The following is a 12,173-nucleotide window of genomic DNA, read 5'->3' as shown; positions in this document are numbered from 1 at the left end:
CCATTCAGGAGACTTTGAGCGGATCGCCTGACCTCACACCACCATTGGAAATAATCCCGGCTGTCCTCAGTCCTGCTCCTCCGGCTGCTCATCCGGACGCTTAAGGCGTCTCAGTGAGATTCCTACTTCCTGATTTTGTGTAGTAGATGCATATGGGGACATAGCATATATTTTTGTTGGGGGTGGGAGCATATGTTTTTGTTGGGGGGTGCTGTTGTCGTTATGTTTTCTTTTTAGCTTTTGGGTTAAAGTAGTACAAAGCAACTCGACTTGTATAATGACAGTTTAATCAGTTATGGCATGGTGACAGTTTAATCAGTTATGGCATATATATTTAAAAAAAACATTTTCTTTACATGATGCACGTAGTGACATAGTGTTTGCTGATAAGGATGTATTGGCCGCGAAGATCTGGTTGGGAAGCAATTAGAAAATAGTGTAGTAATTCATATGCTATCTGTGTGAGGTTTTTATCATTCGTGTCTTGTACATAATTGTGATCAAGAACTTGCCCGGAAAGTATATCAAGGCGAAATCCTAAAACACCTTGCTTGAAAAAGGATGTTAGGCTTTCTTTGGATTGTCACTAAAACCTTAAAATTGCCGACCCTATGCATATTTTCCCTAGTCAACCTCTTTGGGCCTTTAACCTTTTTCTTTGGCAACCAAGTTACAAGCTTTAACCTTTTATTTCTTTTGATCTATCTATTGGAATCCTACCTCCCGGAGTACTTTGAAAGTGTAAACACAGGCTAAAAGCCTAAGTTTGGCGGTGATGGTTGGAAAAATTGTAATGTGAAGTTGGTTAAAAGGTGAAAGGGTTATCTAAAAAAATAAAAAAATAAAAAAGAAGTTTTGAATAAAGGAAAGACTAATGGGTGAAATAAATAGATGAAGAAAAAGGGTGGAAAATTTTTAAGGGATGAGTGCTTTGATTGATTGAAATGTGTCGTGCTCCGAGAGGTTTTTGAGTCACTCGTACCCAAACTGTGCCCTATCCTAACCAAAAGCCCACAATACTACCCGCAAGTCCTAACTGATTTCGAATGAGGTGTGTTTACATTAGTGGAGAAATACTTAAAGGGCAAGCCTATGGCATCGTATTTGTGTGCTTGTACACATTCTTGGAGTGTGAGTTGTTCTTTTCTCTTTCGTCTATTGTCCCATTTATTCTTGTGAATGTGTGCATTCCGAGACTTTCGTTAGTCTTTTGTGAGGGCATGTGGATTATAAAACTTGATGAGAGAATTGCTTCCTGACTTAGCATTCGAGGGCAATCCCTTAAAGCCAAATACATTGCACCACCTAATGAAACGTTTGGTGATCACCCAACATCCCGAATACATGCTCGTAATTGATCACTATCACCATCGTAGCCAATGTTGTTTTTGAAATGCTTGAACACCTGTCTTGTGTCTCGGTTGTGTTGTAGTTGCTTGAGGACAAGCAAAATTTTAAGTTGGGGGTGTTTATGTGCCGTGAAATTACGGGATATTCGATGCTAATCTCTTAAGCTTTTGTGACTCTTCAAGCACTTTTGGTGTTACTTTTCGTGTGTTTATGTCATTTTGTAGGAAAAGATAGTCGGAAAGCATAGCGGAGTAAAATGAAGCAAAATAGGACAAGAACACACTGCACAACATGCGAATCGCATGTCATGTCTGCGGTTGCACAATCACACCGCAAAATGTGACAGACTACTGAGGAAGAAGGATAAAAAGTTGTGCAACCTGCGAGGCCAACATGCGGCACAACAATGATCACCGCAAAATGTGACAGATTACTGAGGAAGAAGGATAAAAAGTTGCACAACCTGCGAGTTCAACATGCGGCTCGCATGTTCAACATGCGGTACCGCAATATCACCGCAAAGAGTGACAGGCCACTGAAGAAGAGAAATGAAAAGTTGCGCCATATGCGAGGCCAACTTGCGACTCGCATGTTAAACATGCGGTACAACAATGCTCACGCAACTTGTGCCAGAAATCTGGAAAGCTTGAAAGCAAAAGCACAATGTGCGGCGGCTGAGCACGACATGCGTCTCGCATGTCTGTCTTGCGACACACTATGCGAGACGCATATTGTATCTGCAGGGGTACTTTTGTCTAACTTTGTGCACGTTTTTGGGAGATATAAAAACCTAACTAGGGTTCTGACAAGGGCATTCTCTGCACTTGATATTGTCTTTTTGTGGAGGAAGCATTTATGTCTGGTTGTTGAAGCTTTAAAGAAGAATCTTGGACTTTATTTTGAGCTGTTTTTCCAACAAACTTTGTAAGCATTATGACTACATTATTTATCTTTGTTTCTTACTTAATGCAAATGTCTAGCTAATCTCATTAGCTAAGGTTGTGGGACCAAATGTGTTAGTAGTGTGATTGGGTTTCATATTCGCACCTCATTTGTATGTTGATGATCCATTCTATCTACTCTTCGTACCTTAATATCTCTTGATGGTTGCAAACATCATTTGTGCCTAATCACTTTCACCTTGCTTGAGAAAGGAGGTGGAAGTTAGGAAAAGGGTTAGATAGCAAGGATTTGGGTCAATATACCCACCTAATAGCTTGAGCTAGAGATAGTATGGCTAACTTGTAGCGTATTGGATGTGTACATGGTTCACATTCTAAGGCTTGAGAAAGCTTAGTAATGATCTTTATTAATTTGGTTGAAGGACTTTTAATAAACTTAAGCAATCCAGCGTTAATCGCATCTCAACATTCGAAGAGGCTAAATTGACACCCACTCGCATTACTTTCCATTGGAACCACAACCTTAGTCACTCTCTCTAATAGTTTACATCTCACTACAATATCATTTAATTGTCAGTAACCAATCATTAAACCCAATATCATTATATCCCCTCGTCCTCGAAATTTAGACTAATAGTTGAGCGTTACACTTGATAAGTCTATTTCTTCACTGTATTCTCTGTGGGATTCGACCCCAACCTTGTTGGGTTCTATATTTGACAACGACCGCTTACTCCTGATAAAAAGGGTGTAATTTGGGCGTATCAGACTTTTGATTATATGGTCTTGTCACCGTTATTTTACGCATTGTGACATACGGTGTACTTATTTATGTGGTTGGAGTGATGTGATGTGATAGATTTACTATGAGAGTTGAAACTCGGTATTGATTCCATTTCCATGGTGGTTGTGATTTTTGCAAGTCTTGAAGTAGCTTATGGTGTTGTGACTTCCATAGCATGTTCATTAGCATTTGATTGCATTTGATTTAGCATTCTTGCATTCATACATGATGGAAATGGTGTGGAATTGGTTTGATGGAAGAAATATGGAATTGATGATGAACGATTTATGACAACGATGATAAGAAAATGTGGCACTTTTTGATGAAAGCATTATGTGAATCCGTAATCCAAGGTTTGTTCCGGAGCGGAAGGTATATGTGCTCGTGATCTGATGGGACATTCCGGAGCGAGTGGTACATGGACAACATGGGTCCCCCACGGGTCATGACTGCCTAGAAGTCGATATTCCATTTGGAGCATGTGTGTACAGGTTGAGATACCGGCCATTACGATTTATTTATCATCATCATATTATACATAGATTGACTGGATTGTTGCTTGTATTTCTGTTGTGGTTATTTTGAGGAAATGTTTGAAACCTGGCGGACTTGTGTTTAGGTGCTTCACTTTAAGCGATGATTCGGCTGTGTGATCTTCTGGGCCTTGAGTGATTATTTGTGCCTATTTGTTCATCTTGTTGATTTTGTACTTATATGCGTGAGCTGATCTGAGTCGGCCTATGATGCTTACCAATACTAGTGTTGTACTGATACTACTCTTGTTGTACTCTTTCTTGAGTGCAGAGTTTGTTACAAGATCCACGTCTCAGCTTTGTAGGTGACCCCGAGGCCTTTTGCCAGGAGATTCCAGGGTGAGCATTGCCAGATTTGCTGCCCGGAATCCATTCCCTTGTTTATCTGTTTATTTGATTCCACAGACAGATTCTATTTATGTATTTCAAGACTTAGTATTCCTTAGACTTACTTTTATGATTTGTGGCTATTGTACTAGTTCAGACCAGATTTTGGGGTTATTATTACTTCCATACTTGTTACCGATATAATTTGAATCTGTTAGCTAAATCATTGTTTACTTCCGCATAATTCTTTTAACTGACTTAATTAATTTGGGAATGGTTCGCCTACCTAGGGGGACAACGTAGGTGTAACGATCCAAATTCACTAAGTCTCGCGAGCTCCTACAATTTTTCACCTCGGTAGGCGAACCCTTCTCCCAATTCATAAATTCAACCACAATAAAGTAACTAGAGCAGAATAAGTAAAAATTTAAATCATAAATAATCATAAGTGCGGAATATAAATACAACCTCCAAGGAACTTTTCTGACTCGTACAAGAGCAACTAACTAATGTCTGGAAAACAGTGTTTTAAAAGGCGGGGGCGTAAGGCGGGGACGTAATGCGGGGCGTTTTACATACGCCTCGACGAGGCGTGAGCCTCGAGGCACGGGGCGTAAGCCCCATGGGTATTTAATTTTTAGTATTTCTTAAAATAATATAATTACAATAAATATTTTTAAATAGGTAAAATTACATAAAAAATAAAATAAAACTGTAAATAAATGAAATATATATATATATATATATATATATATATATATATATTTATATATATGTATATATATGTATGTATGTGTGTGTGTGTGTATGTATGTGTGTGTGTGTGTGAGAGCGCGCGCGCGCGCTTGATCCTCACAAAAAAAAAGATCAAAGCAATCCATTATACACCGCTTATAACTTGTAATTATATATAACATAATTTTACAAGTATAAACAATACAATGAAATAAAAGCTATTATGAAATGCAAAACAATTCTAACATTTTAACTTTCAAACACGGAAAAAAACACAGTTTCTTAAAACACTATTACTATCATACTATTCATTTTATCTCCCTATAAGCAAATAATCAATAAAATTTATCAATATTACAATTAAAACATAACTTCTTCATGAACAAAAAATAAAATTATATGATAATTCTGATACATAGGACTTATGATCAATGACAATTGAAAATGTACAATTCCGCTATGTGTTTTTTTTAAAAACATTAAGTGATATTCACCCTCACGACGTTCTCAAATAGTAAATATCCAATACTACAACTTGTTATATGAGTTACACCCAATCTTCTATTTCTATAGATGAAAAACTATTAAGTAGCATTATTTTGTTAAACAATTATGAGGGTAAATGATTTTAATTAAGGAATTTTAAATATAATTTGTGTAAGAACAGTTAGGCAAGCCCTGGGCGTTGGGCGTTAGGCGTGTTTAGGGCGTACGGTTGGGCGCTTAGGGCGTAAGCCTTATAGGAACTAAGCCCCGCACGTTAGCCCCAAGGCGTTTTGCCACTGCCCTGCCCCGAGGCGAGCCTCGGGGCGAGTCCTGACACTGCCTTTTAAAACAATGCTGGAAAATACAAGTCTCAAATGCTAAACACATCTGTGAATGGAAGAAAATAAAGACAGGGATAGAAGAGTCTTCGGGCAGCGACTTGTTAGATGCTCACCCTAGGTACTCACAAGCCAGACCTCAGAAATAAGTCTCGAGAAGTGGAAATGGAACCTGTCTCAAACTCTACACCCCGAAAAAGAGTGTAGCAAGGTTGCATCAACACAAACAACATGTACTGAGTAGACATCATACGCCGACAACAGCTAGTTAACATATATAAAGAAAGAGACTGAAGAATAGACATGCTCACAATCATGTATACAAACCACACAGTCCAAGATTAACAACTCAAGTTCATAAGGGTCAATAACCGAATCATAGCCTATAGTGAAGCACCTAAACACAAGTCTTGCCAAGTTTCCCACGATTCCTCAGAATAACCATAAACACTAGTACAACAAAAAATGTTACTCTGTAACCTCAAGTCTCAACCTACGAGAAAGTCCCTACTCCTCGAATCCATCAATTCCCAAATATATATTTGTAACACCCCGTACCTTTAACCTAAGCTTTGACCATGATTCTGGACTTAGAAAACCAGAAAAAGAATGTGAGAATTGAAATTTTCTCTTCAATTGTAAGATGGGTTTTACGCCCATGAACATCGACCGTATTTCAGTATACGGCCCATATTTGAAATCGTAAGTTGGCACCAAAGATCACTGAGCATTCTGGAATTTGGCATTAGGGGATGACATTGTTAAATACAGACCGTATTTTGAATACAGCCCGTATTTCAAATCATATTTTGAATTTGAGAAACCTTCCTTGATGAAAGTTGTAGAGCATTGAAATAACTTTCCAACGGTATATTATGGAGGTCAAACGGACATTTGTGCAAAGAGTTATGGCCATTTTACTGAGGAGTCAAAGAGTAGTCCGTATATTGAAATGCGGCCCGTATTTCACTATTTTTATTTGGATTTTGGGAAAACTTCCTTGATAAAAGTTGTAGATCTTTGAAATACCTTTTCAACGTTATATTATGGAGGTCAAACGGACATCTGTGCAAAGAGTTATGACCATTTTACTGAAGGGTCGCAGAGCAGTCCAAAAATACGACCCGTAAACTGAAATACGGACCGTATTTAATGACCATGTAATTTTTCAACCCAAAACAGTATATATTCGTCCATATCAGTCCAAATCATTATTTTTCATTCCTTCAAGCCCTAGAACGACCTCCTACCTTCTCCCATCATCAAGAAAACCAAGGTAAGCCTATTCTAAGCCTTTTAAGTCAATTCTAACATGTATCCATGGATTCTAATCAAGAATTCATCATTCTTAACCTAGGGTTTTCAAGAAAACCCAATTAAAGGGAGTTCAAGACTAGGCTTTGGGGTTTTTCTTTTAAGAACAGATTTTTTATACAAGTTTGGAGCATTACCAGGTATGTAGAGTTTCTATCTACGTGTGGGAACATCATTGTTCTTCCCCACGCCACGTTCTTCCATGATCATACACGCTACACCACTATTAGGGTTTTAGCCATGTTCCTGATAACCCTAAGTACATGTACCATGATATACTATAATCGTAGGTTACTTCGTTATTGTATTCTTAATAGTCCCTTTTGGTTATTGAGAATCTGTCCGTAATCCATGAAAACTCATGCTTTGCATTCCATGGGTTCCTACATGCAAGTTATTAAATGTAATGCTTATTTTCTTATATATACTACATGTCTACAAGTTTTATGCAATTATATTATATTATCATATTCATGCCATGACTCAAGATACATACATGCTAAATACAAGTTATTTCATGAAACAATGTTTACAAGTTATTTCATGAAACCATGTTTACAAGTTATTTCGTGAAATCATGATTACAAGCTAATTACAAGTTATTTCACGAAAGTCACGGGCTTCTTAGCCAACCATATCATGTTCATGTTTTTGGGAGTTGCACTAATTACCGAGAAAGCTTCGAGCAACCTAAAACTACGTAGCCACCGTAGGATAAGGATGGCTCCGCCCGGTTAGGACGATTCCTTAACTTACATTGAATGGATCCATTATGCACGTTACCACCTTATACCCTGGCAAGGTATAGGGGCTCTGCTGGTCCGGCGAGGTACCAGACTCCACATACCGACGTGGTGATATCATGTTGTCGGTTTACGAAATGCTCTCCCTACTTACCATGATTTACTCATGCTTTATATTATGTATGTATTCATGTTCATGCTCATGACCAGGTTTCAGTTTCACGTTCAGTTCTTATCTTTATTTATTTCATGTCCCACGTTTATTTCATTCAGTTGCTTTACATACCAGTACATTCAATGTGCTTACGTCCCCTTTTATTGCTCGGGGGCCTGCATTTCATGATGCAAGTATTGATTCACAGGACAACAGATTTACTTGTAGGATATTGTTCGCATCAGCTTATTGGTGAGCCCCATCTCACTCGGGATTTAGTCAACTCTTTATTTTATGATTAGCTATGCATTTAAGGTATGTTGCGGGCCTTGTCCCAGCAAGTATGTTTTACAGTTAGACTCATGATAGAGGTTTCAGAGACTAGACAAGTCAGTTATGTTATGTCAGACTTTCAGAGTCGTATAGCCATTTTTGGCTCATTCATGTTATTTTCGCACTCATTTTTAAACAAGTATTTTTATTAAGTATTATGACTTCCTTTTTTACATTTAATAAAGGCTCATCATGCATTCACGTTTTATTTCCGCTCATGTTGTGCCTTATGATGATTGAGCAAGTTATGTGGTTCGTTCGGTCACATGCAGTAAGGCACCGAGTGTCGTGTTACGTCCATGCCATGGTTTGAGGCTTGACAATATTAATCAGGCACACGGCGATCTCAAATCAGTAACCAACTAGGAAGTCAATGTTCACAAGCATCGTATAATACAATAAATAACCACTACCAGAAATCAGATGTATGAGTGAATGAAATATGAAAGCAATGCAATGATACACACATGCTCCGGGCGGATGATATCTACGCCTCGACAGTTATGACCCATGGGGGACCCGCGAAGTCCATGTACCTGCTGCAGCGCACAGCCTGATCCAAGTCAGTGTTGTAGAATGTACAACCCGATCCAAGTCAATGTTGCAGTACATGCAACCCGATCCAAGTAAGTGTTGCGGAACGTGCAACCCGATCCAATATATGTATATATATATATATATATATGTGTGTGTGTGTGTGTGTGTGTGTGTGTGTGTGTGTGTGTGTGTGTGTTGCAGCGCGCAACCCGATCCAAATAAATGAGTATGAATGCATGCAACAACAAGAGTATATCAATGACAATCGTGCCATACATGGACACATATCCCAACATCAAGATCAATATCAATTCCTTCCTCTTCACAAGTCAATTACCAATAACTGAGAGATACGGGTTCACAACCATGAACAAGTCACTAAGTACTCATCTAAGAGTATCATAAAAGATAAGATTGAGTACATTGCATAATATCAATGAATGATGACAACATATCAAATCAATCGTGCCATAAATGGACACATCTCTCGATATCAATAACAAATCAAGTTCTTTCCTCTGTCCAAGATAATAGCAATAAATGAGGGATAACCATATCTCAATCATGATAAGATGACTAAGCATCTAATCTAATATCACACACGTGGCAACAAGCCAAAAAATCACAACAAGGCAACACACTAAAATCAAACAATAGTACAACCTAGGAATCAATCCCAACTTCATACCCGAAGGCCTAACATGTTGTCTTTGACAATCACTAACTCTACATATGCTTTACTAACCGAAGTCTAACCATAAGGTAAGTTGTAACCTACATGGAATGCCGAACAGGACCCACGAACCGTCAAACCTTAGTCTTGCCCTTTCTTTGCGCCTCCAAATACTCAAAGTCTAATCATATTCGAGTTATACATTAGAAATCAAGAAGAAGAAAACCTATACTGCTATACTATTGTTTAGTTCTACATTAAAAATCAAGAAGAAGAACACCCATATTGCTATACTATCGTTTAGGTTAAATCCAATTATAAAGAAAGGGGGGAACAGACCCGTAAGGGTAAAACAGGCAATTTGAAGGTGGAATAGGCAATTCATGCTCTAGATGATCAAAACCCACTAATCAATTGCTAGATTAATTCAAAATTAAGCCAAATTCGGAATTAAAGTGAAACCCCCAATTTGGTATGAATCCTAACTTTTCAATCCTCAAATTAATCACTAACAATGGAAGATTCGAGTCTATTAACAATGAATTCATCAAATTCTATGATTAAACTAGTCAATTTCATCATCAATTTCCATTTAGGAAGTCTAGAAGTTATTTCAAGAAATTATCATAAAAACTCATCTTCCCACTTTGATTCTAATGATTTCTAGCATGGATTAAGGATTAAGGAAAGATAAAAGGAATGGATTTAAGGTTTGGAGACTTACCCACAAGAGAAAGCAGCCAAAAACTCTCCAAATCATCTCAAGGGATGCTTAGAACTAAGAAATGGAGTGATAGGAAAAGAAGGGTTTCAACTAAGCATTAAATAAGATTCTGGTCCCATCATCTGCTACAGCGGTTGGACTTCCGCTGCAGCGGGCTCTGCTCACTACGGCAGCCAGCCTCTAACTCACATAGCCGTTATGGCGGCTACCCATCCGCTATTGTGAGTCCGCCACAGCGAATGGCCGTCCGCTGTGGCGACTCGCCACGAATTCCTCACACTCGCTACGGCGGCCTGTCCCTAGCTATAGCAGGACCACTACCGCTAGTCTGTTGCCGCTACAACGGACACCAGACACCAGAAAATTCCTTATTTTTCACTAGTTTCAATCGAAATCTGATAATCACCCAAGGCCCCACATATACAAAACAAACATGCATACACACATAAAAATGCACTACGAACTCACCTGTGGCCTCGAAATTCTCAACAAAGGTCTAATTGACCAACTCAACCCCCAATGGCCTAATACCAACTTTCCAACCAATAGTCGAAAAAGCTCCCAAGTGCCTTGGGAACCGAACCGAACATCACACCAAGTCACAAACGACCATCCAGACCTCTCGGAATGGATAAAATTTCGAAAAAGGTTCGTTTACCTAAAAGTCAACTTTGGGTCAAACATTTTTCGCTTAAAGGCTTAAATTAACAAAAGTTTCACTAAAACTCACCTGATGACCTCGGGAACTGTGCCACCCATCCTCGCGGGTCAAAATCGAACTAATAAGGCTCGGGAAGGGTCAACAGGGGCAAAAGGGTCAAAAGCACTATAACTAGCAAACGGGTCGTTACAGTAGGTGCCATCACGATTCAAGAATTGAGTCGTGGCAGATCCCAAACAGAGTCGGAAAAAAATTCGCAAGAAACTTTGTCTTGTCCGGCATAAATTGTGTAGTTACTAATTCGCTTGGCATAAGTTTATAAGAACATTGCCTTGTCCGGCATAAATTCTGTAGAAGTGAATTTATGCTCGGATAACTTAATTCCTACAGAACTTATGCCGGATAAGGCAAAGTTTTTGTGTAACTTTGCCCGATTCTGAAATTAGGTCATAGATAAGAGTAGGTTTTCTTTTTCGTTTTTTTGTTTTTCGATGTCAAGAGTATTTTGGGCCACTTTTTTGTAATTTAAAGTGTCAAAGAACATATTTTTGCGCGGATTCCCTTCAAAGGCTCTGGTCTTTAATTTTTGCCCCTCAAATTGTTGGTCTTTAATTTTTGCCCTTTGCCTAAAAATTTATGGGTTTCGGGTTCGAACCCCCGCTCAATCAAAAGTTTTTTAAAAAAATTCACAAGGCAGAGTTTTGGATTCAAACTCTACCTTAAGGTAGAATATGCCTTATGCCTGAAGGCAAACTCTGCCTTAAGTTAAGTAAACTCTACGTTATAAGGTAGCAAACTCTTGCTTAATGTAGAGTTTTGCAGACAAATTTTGCCTCACGTATTCAAACTCTGTTTTGCAATTTTTTTTTAATTTTTAACTGAGCAAGGATTCGAACCCGAAACCAATGAATTTTTAGGTGAATGACAAAAATTAAAGACCACCCCCGAATAAAGGCAACCGTGCAAATTGGCCGTCAAAGAATTAAAATTCAAGGCAACGATTTAAGGGACAGATATTAAAGACCACCCCAAGATAAGGGTTATTCGTGCGAATTGCCCAGAGTTGACGGGGCTTTTAGGCCATTTTCCATAAATTCTTCTGTATATAATATAATTAGTTTATTTTTATTTATACTATATATAAGCATGAGTTTGGAGGTGGTTTCATCGTCCACCTCCATCTCATGTAAAAATAAAAAATAAAAATAAAAATAATGTGGACCCCATATTTTTAAAAAACAAGCAATATAAAAAAAACGTGGACCCCATATTAAAAAATCAAGCAATATCCATATAATTCTCAAAGTATCACTCATTAAGTCAATAATGGTGATTAATTTTTCAAAAGTAGTTCTGCATATATTATTATGAAGCTTCATTTTTTAAAAGTTATTATTACAACTGATTACATTTTGTAGTTCCATGGGTGATATCTTACCTCACCAACTGTAATTCTATAATCAAATTAATTGAATGTTGTTACAACTGATAAAATAAATTACTCGAATGTTTATTGCAGTACTGTTTAATATCCTAAAAAGAAACTAAGATGGGTATTACATTCTCAAAAGGCATTTTC

The sequence above is a fragment of the Lycium barbarum genome, chromosome 1 (assembly GCF_019175385.1).
Source record: "Lycium barbarum isolate Lr01 chromosome 1, ASM1917538v2, whole genome shotgun sequence".
NCBI lineage: Eukaryota > Viridiplantae > Streptophyta > Magnoliopsida > Solanales > Solanaceae > Lycium > Lycium barbarum.
The sequence above is the reverse complement of the archived record's forward strand: the minus strand, read 5'-3'. Positions refer to the sequence as shown.